Raw genomic sequence first — 6,693 nt, 5'->3', positions numbered from 1 at the left:
TGATCTGAAGCGTGTGGGGTCCAGTCAATACAAAAAAACAATGACTGTGTGCTCTGTGAGAAATGGCCCCCATTTTTAATCATTTATGCCGGTTTATGTTATGACAAATGTGTAATGATAATCTTTTGCCATAGATGGAATATAACTGTGTGAGCAAAAGTGCGATGTACGTCTGTACATCTGTGCATACTTGAGATCTGGCTTGGGTGTGAGAGTTCTGGCTTTGTCTTATTCACAATATTACCTCATGGCAGGCAACACCCCAAATTAGGCTCAAAAACTCCTGGAAGTGAATCTGATTATCTTTCTTCACATCAACCCCACCTTCCAAAGATGCCATCATTTTCTTTTAAGCTCTGGTCATAAAAACGTTCAAACTCGTCGGATGACGTTTTGCTGCGGTCCCCTTCCTTGGTAATTAGGTATTCCATGCAGCTCTCCATTTCTGAAGGCGGATCGGTACACATCCGTGCCATGGTGAAAGTTCAGGAAGCACCTGTCCTTTGGTATCTACAAATAGTATGGCTACAGCCCTACACAGCTTGTCTGGCCTTGAACAGCAGAGTGATGATGTTCTAATCTTCAGGCTGGGCTGGGTTAATGTACTTTTCAGGGGAACAGTTGGTTATCTCTAAAATGGCTGCTACACTTGATATCTTGCATTGTCTGGTTCGGAATATCAATGGTAGGTGTGTGCAAAATACACATAATTGCCTTTCATGCAATTAATAGGAATTAGGTTTTAGGACGGTGAACTATTTGAAAAACTACTACGATGTCAAATCACTTAGAATGCAAATATGCCATGTAGCGGTAAAGTTACATCAAACGCCTACAACACATCCAAAACGCCTCGGCACGACTGATCCTTGACATAACACGCCATGGCCACATCACCCCCCACCTGAGGAACCTGTACTGGCTCCCCGTCAACAAGAGGATCTCCTTTAAGCTCCTCACCCACGCACACAAGGCCCTCCACAACACCGGACCAGCCTACCTCAACAGACGGCTCTCCTTCTACATCCCCAACTGCTGGCTATGCTCTGCTGACTTCTCACTCGCCACCGTCCCATGCATCCGAAGAACAACCACCGGTGGGAGATCCTTCTCCCACCTCGCCGCCAAGACATGGAACACCCTCCCACTGAGCCTACGACAGACCCAAGACCTGCTGACGTTCAGGAGGATACTCAAGACCTGGCTGTTCGATCAGTAGCCCCCCCCCAGCACCTTGAGACCCTTGCGTGTATGTAGTGAGCTTTACAAATGATTGATTGATTGATTGATAGGCTTAATTAACCTTAACGTCAATGAAACTGGGCGTGGGAGGTCTCTCTGAAAAATGCGCGAGTTGCTTGGGGTTTAGTAGCTCACGATGATTTTCACTGACCAGAAGTAGCTCTCACTACACAAAAGGTTGGAGACCCCTGATCTATGCATTGACATATGAACTAGTGGCTTGTTAATACCCTGGTCTTTGTTATATACATGCAAATATCTTTGTATGAATTTGGATTCAGCAAATTCCCGGCTGCCACAGATGGTTCCTAACATGGCTTCTGGGATTACAGGGTCAAACTGGGTTGTCTCCTTTTAGCTATGTTTTATTGTCTTACAGTGAAGTGCTGTCTTTTAGTCCTGCTATGTGGACGTGGCAGATCTTTCCTATCTACAGTAGGATTATATTAGTGAATAACCATATATTTGTTGCAGTAGCATAATTCGCTGAGGCGAACACCATTCACTGTTTGCTTGAAGACCAACCTAGTATATTTTCAAGGTGTGACCTCTACATAATGTTGTGTCTACCTACCTCAAGCTGAAGTTTCCCAGTACCAGTTGTATGTGGATTTATGTGACACAGCTTCAAGAAGTTGGGAATGGAAAAGGTCATCTCAAATTACTTCTGAGTTTTTTTTGTCGATGATTAAAAAAAATCTCCATATAACAGTCAAACAGTTTCATGTAGTGTGCGACTGACTACTTGAAGCCTGCATTTAATTTCAAAACTTGTAGTTTCCCGTTTCAGTCTATACCTACGATCCCGCAAATGTAACCGCATTCAAAGTGCTGTTGGTCAAAAATCCAGGACTGTCTGAAGAGCTCATACTTGGCACGGGGCCCTTTGGCAGCCTGGAGAGCCAGTACGTAGTTTGGACTGATAATTGATGAAGATGGCTCCTGCCACATTTCAATGCTACAGGAGGGCATGTGCCGACCATAATAAATGCAAATTATTGACGGATGGTTTAAAAACTTAAATGGATGTACCTTTTCTCAACAACTGAATTATTTAAGCAGAGTCCTGTTTAACCTCCCCACCTCCAGGGCTACGCTTTCTTCAAACGTCATCATCTGTATGTTGCACATATTCAGACTTCACTTCGTTTTTAGTTGTGGCCTAGGAGCACCTTTGCACCTATAGGTGTAAGCGTCCCCATCCTTATATAGTGAGCCATACATACTGCTGCAAGTCAAATTACACTTCCTTAGTTTTGCAGAATACCCTTTGCCCTGCAGGCCACCATGTTGCAGTGAATATTTAGGAGTTAAAGTCAAACTGATCTGTTTTATGCAAATTCGTATGTTCCTTTTCTCAAGCAGACTATCATTTGCCCAGCACATGTCTTTCATCATTTCGTATGCTGGGGTGCGTGCAGATTTAAGCAAAAGCTAGCACATGATGGGATATTTCTGCTGCTCCTGGGCTGGACTGGACTCCCGTATGAGGTGCAGTCAGTTTTGCTGAAGCAGGTGTGTTCCTGCCAGTTCACATGCGGCTTCTCTTCAGACACCAAACCTCTGCTGCATGTGTCCTCTTGCTTTCATCCCTCCCCAGCAGGGCCGTGCCCCCTTAGCTGTCAAGCCTTTGCAGTTATTTGTTCCCCAGATCTGCCCACTCCTATCCTCGTAACCCACGAACGGTAATGACACAGGAGGAGAAACTTTCAAGTGTACAGACTACAGGCAGTCTCTAGAAATGAGGGGCGTGTGCCTGTTACACAATCGCACCAAGCTGGCGCGAACGTTGCTCTAGGTGTCAGAGAGTTGCATAGTAGAGCCAGGGTTAATGCTTCCATCATGCTGCGGGGCGGGAGCAGTGCTCTTCTATCTAAAGTTTTTATATAGCGCGGCCTTTTGCCCTTTGGTGTGAGAGCACATTACTGAGTATCAATTTCATTACTTTGCATCGGGGTGTGTACACCTGGATTGGAAGTGCTTCAGTGTGCGTGACGCTAGCAGACATTGCATGTTATTCTCAGCAGGTGCATATCGTGGGTGCATGCATATGAGTTGAGATGATATACTCAGTATATTTACGGGTTTGAATACCTGCATTTGAGTGTGCGGTACCCAAGGCCTTCAGCTAGTATACTCTGCCCGGGTGCCTAGCCTGCCCTCTCCCAGCCTGCCCTCTCCCAGCCTGCCCTCTCCCAGCCTGCCCTTTCCCAGCCTGTCCTCTCCCAGCCTTTCCACTTCCAGCCTGCCCTCTCCCAACCTGCCCTCTCCCAACCTGCCCTCTCCCAACCTGCCCTCTCCCAGCCTGTCCCCTCCCTGCCCTCTCCCAGCCTGTCCCCTCCCTGCCCTCTCCTAGCCTGTCCTCTCCCTGCCTGTTGTCGTGTCCAGGCAGCAGCGTGCAGTGCGTCCCTGAAGTAACAGCCCTAAAGCAAGCAAGAACTACGCCCCCCTCCCACCAATCCCTGTTAGGTAGTGGAAACTGTCCAAACTGGGTTGCAGACAGCCCCCCTCACCTTTCGGCCTGGTACCACTGCACCAGCCGCACTACTTCCCTACTGACCGTTCTCCACTTCAGCCCCGTCTAAATTACAATTCATGCTTGTGACCCTTTTGCCTGCTTGTGCTTGTTTTCATGACCCTGTTGCCTGCTTGTGCCTCCGTGTGCCCCTGTTGCCTGCTTGTGCCTCCGTGTGCCCCTGTTGCCTGCTTGTGCCTCCGTGTGCCCCTGTTGCCTGCTTGTGCCTCCGCGTGCCCCTGTTGCCTGCTTGTGCCTGTTTTCGTTCCCCTGTTGCCTGCTTGTGCCCCTGTTGCCTGCTTGTGCCTCCGTGTGCCCCTGTTGCCTGTTTGTACCTCCGTGTGCCCCTGTTGCCTGTTTGTGCCTCTGTGTGCCCCTGTTGCCTGCTTGTGCCTCCGTGTGCCCCTGTTGCCTGCTTGTGCCTCCGTGTGCCCCTGTTGCCTGCTTGTGCCTCTGTGTGCACCTGTTGCCTGCTTGTGCCTCTGTGTGCCCCTGTTGCCTGCTTGTGCCTCTGTGTGCCCCTGTTGCCTGCTTGTGCCTCTGTGTGCCCCTGTTGCCTGCTTGTGCCTCTGTGTGCCCCTGTTGCCTGCGTGTGCCTCTGTGTGCCCCTGTTGCCTGCGTGTGCCTCTGTGTGCCCCTGTTGCCTGCTTGTGCCTCTGTGTGCCCCTGTTGCCTGCTTGTGCCTCTGTGTGCCCCTGTTGCCTGCGTGTGCCTCTGTGTGCCCCTGTTGCCTGCCTGTGCCTCTGTGTGCCCCTGTTGGCTGCTTGTGCCTCTGTGTGCCCCTGTTGCCTGCTTGTGCCTCCGTGTGCCCCTGTTGCCTGCTTGTGCTGTGTGGGTGTGTGTGGAGGGCTCTGTGTGTGTGGGAAGCTTTGTGTGGCTGTGTGTGTGGGGGGCTCTGTGTGGCTGTGTGTGTGGGGGGCTCTGTGTGGGTGTCATTTGCGAGAGATAAAGCTAGTGGCATTGTAAATGACAATGCCATTTATTTATGTTAAAAAAAACATAAATAAAAATAATGTCAAGAGCAATGCCAATAGCTCTAACTTTAACAAAGGCAAAACCATTGCATTGTAAATGCTTGTTTGTATTGCTCCTTCCCTTGCACCCCTGACTGTACTTGGAGGCTCTATTACATTTGAGGTGTTCGTTGCCAGTGGCGGTTCTTCACTGGGTGAGTTAGGAATTAGTTCGATGTGTTCCCCCACAATAATGGAAGTTGGAGGTTGTGTGATTTGTGTCAGTGGGAGTGAGAGTAGACTCATGTCTTCGAGGTCACTTAGGGTTTCCTCTGAGAGATCTATACTGGTAGGTGGTTGGTCCCCTCCACAAGCTCCAAGCTGCGAGCCATCTATGTTCGGCCTTTCCTCAGGAGTTTTTGCCAACGCTAGAATGCCCATAGATGATCTCCTGACCCACTCGATTTCTTGGGAAATGCGTCTTTCTAAGACAGTGATGTCATCAATCAGCAGGGATCCCGCCTTAAGGAAATAATTGTCAATTTTACCTTGGGCCATTGCGGGCGTGGTAGGTCCAGCGATAGCCAAGTTGGCTTTACTCCTAGTCTCCATTTTAGTCATTGATTGTGGGGCGCCTTGTGGATGCAGGCAAGGACCAAGTGATGTTATAAGGAGGGAGGGTCACGAGCAAGATATAGGGGTGGCCCGGTCCAGTCTCTCCCGTCCTCTAACGGCCTCTAACGGCCCGCTCTTTGCCCGGTCTTCGCCCGCGCTTCCGTCCGTGCGTGTCCCGCGTTCGCGTCTGGAGGCGGGGCTAAGTAGGAGGAGGAGGGGGGCGGGAAGAGGCACCAGGTGCGCGCGATGTCCTGGCACAAGCACCTCTGGGCCTCGCAGTCCCGCTCCCGCTGGCCGATTCTGCATCCCTCTCCCTCGGCAATAGCGCAAAACCAGGAATGGAGCACACGGGCTCTGAGTACCACACGAGATTCCTCTGTTCAGGGCAGTGTTAGCAGTGTTCAGCAGTGATAAGGATTCCTCAGAGTTTGCCCCAGAAAACGACTGCGAGCGGCGATTAAAGATTAAAGAGGTAAGGGGCCAACACACAGCCTTGTTTTAGGCCGTCTACGGTGCCGATCTTCCGTGTTAACCGCTGCCCGTTGTCAATTTTTACCTGCATCCAAGTATTGGTATACAGGTCAATGATTGCCGAGAGGATTGAGTCCGGTAGGCCCTGGTGTTTCAGTTTGGCCCAAAGTGTTTGCCTGCTGACACGGTCAAATGCCGCCTTAAAGTCCACGAAACAGGTGTAGAGTTCCAAGTGGTTTTGTAGACTTTTTTCAGCAATCAGGCACAGTGACATTGCATTTGCCATGGTTCCCATACCGCGGCGAAATCCAGTCTGGTTCAGCGGTATTTTGTTGTTCGTTTCAGACCATTGAGCTAGATCAGCTAGAACAAGAGATACATAGTATTAAGCTTCGAGATCAATGAGGGCAATCAGGCGATAATTATTTGGATCTTTGCGATCTCCACCTTTGTAGATTGGGTTTATGATAGCTCCCCTCCAGCTATCTGGGACACGATCGGTGTTGTTTATTGATCGAAAAAGGAGATTGAATTTGCTGGCCCAGTACCGGGGGTCCTCTTTAAAAATGGCCTGCGGGATGTCGATGGTAACTGTATACAATTCGGTCGGAAACAAGGGTTCCGCATCGGATTCAGCAAACCTGAATCCGATTCCGAGCCCTTCTGAACAGCATTGTAATCATCCCCATGGTAGTAACCTTACATGTGTGGAATTCTCACCATAGCAAAAATAGAAGTGATTTCCACCTGTTGGTTTCTGAATTGCATTTTGTAGTGGTAGTCCTACTTTAGTTACTACAAAATGCAATTAATGAATCACACCTTGTGTGTAATTGTTCATTAATTAGTTGACGTATGTTTAATTGTGAGCGCACGTCTGCTTGTCTTTGTGCATTG

General features: G+C 49.4%; 1 pseudogene; it reads right to left on the bottom strand.

The window, feature by feature from the left end:
• Positions 1–232: 232 nt before the first annotated feature.
• LOC147710794 (protein S100-A11-like) lies at positions 233–476 on the bottom strand (annotated as a pseudogene).
• Positions 477–6,693: the final 6,217 nt, after the last annotated feature.

This window comes from Lissotriton vulgaris, chromosome 5 (genome assembly GCF_964263255.1).
Source record: "Lissotriton vulgaris chromosome 5, aLisVul1.2, whole genome shotgun sequence".
Classification (NCBI taxonomy): Eukaryota; Metazoa; Chordata; class Amphibia; order Caudata; family Salamandridae; genus Lissotriton; species Lissotriton vulgaris.
Note: the sequence above shows the minus strand (reverse complement) of the source record. Positions and strands in the feature narration are given on the sequence as shown.